This window comes from Rattus rattus, chromosome 1 (assembly GCF_011064425.1).
Source record: "Rattus rattus isolate New Zealand chromosome 1, Rrattus_CSIRO_v1, whole genome shotgun sequence".
NCBI lineage: Eukaryota > Metazoa > Chordata > Mammalia > Rodentia > Muridae > Rattus > Rattus rattus.
Genome location: NC_046154.1, coordinates 269,244,650 through 269,246,015, shown reverse-complemented (window position 1 = coordinate 269,246,015; position 1,366 = coordinate 269,244,650). Strand labels below are relative to the sequence as shown.

General features: G+C 38.9%; 1 protein-coding gene across 1 annotated transcript in view; it reads right to left on the bottom strand.

Moving 5' to 3' along the window:
- The window catches only part of Arid2 (AT-rich interaction domain 2), a 120,040-nt gene continuing 118,674 nt past the window's right edge, over nt 1-1,366 (bottom strand). The window contains exon 21 of the mRNA XM_032885512.1: nt 1-1,366. This exon is cut by the window's right edge and continues 1,652 nt beyond it. The gene's annotated coding sequence lies outside the window, so the exon portion shown is untranslated.

Genomic DNA, 1,366 nt, shown 5'->3' with positions numbered 1-1,366 from the left:
CTCATTTCAAAAATCACTTTTATTGTCATTTATGGTTTAAAAAACATACATGGCATGGCTATAAAGTAATGAGACAAGTTTTCATGTGTGGCTTGGTTTATTGAGTCTCATTAATATATAGTCATATCCTGTCTCAAGTCGGAAGAAAAATATGCCTTCACTATATGATCATCAGTTTTGTTACTTAAAATTTATTAAGTGCCAACAGAGCACTAGGCACATATATAACACAGAATTGTACAGTCTATGTTGTTGACTATTATTTACATAGATTTCTCAAAGATAACATCAAAGCTTGTATTTACACAACTTTAGACAAAAATAACAATACTGGAAGTCAGCAAGTTTCTGTCTAGCACGGAGCACCTTTTCATGACTGAGGGTTCTGCAGGACCTGGACTGCAAGGGCACTTCAGCTGCGTCACCCACCAAGTCCGTGTTAGTCCACTAGTCAGGTAAAGCTGTCGGAGGGAAAGCCTAAGAGGGAAGCTAGAAATCGGTTTCCTCAGGTCAAGTACATTGAGAAAATTCTGCTGAGACCATTGCTTAAAAGCACTAAAGACACATTTATACATTTTAACACAAAATCTACAACTACAGGATGCAATTCAGTGAGGTGACAAGATGGTGACTGTGGAAATCACTTTCTTAAACCTGTTGTTTCTGCTACTAAAAGTTAACCACCGTGGTAATTTCCTGCTTTGAAAGGTAAAAGGTACCTTGAAGACAAGCAAACAGTGATGTTACAAAAATTATTTCAGAAAGCCTCAAATTTTTTAGATAAACACAGTGAATAATATCTGCCACCATCTGCCCTTAGGAACCTTTAGTCTGGAAATATTTGCGGGATATAGTAAGGTATCTGGACTCAGGCTGTCTGCTGGGCAGCCCCAATCTAAGGTGAAGAAGTCAATGCCAACAACCTGAGAATACCGAGTTTTGGGTGTTACCACACATCGTTTTACAGATAGAGCCGAGTACACAGGCAGAGGCCCCTTGGGGAGAAATTACTTCAGGTAATAATTAGTGAATCAAGATGCTGAAAATGTATGTCCAGACTGAAGCTCATTAAAAAATCTGCCTCTGAATTCAACCTACAGTCAAATGGTAAAGAAAAGCTTCAGTCAGATGCTGACACAAGGTAAGGCAGCTGAGCTCTGAACTGTCTCTCACTGGGCTTACTGCTCCTAAATAGCGTAAACAAAAAGTTTGGTCTTCCTGCCATGACCATGGTGTATGTCACCTGATGCACCTTTCTGCTCTCTACAATATTATCACAAAGTATAAAGTAGGTGACCGTTTGACTTTGCCTTCAGCTAGACTTTAAATTTTACAATGTCTTAAGCATACTCAGAAATAAAGGACT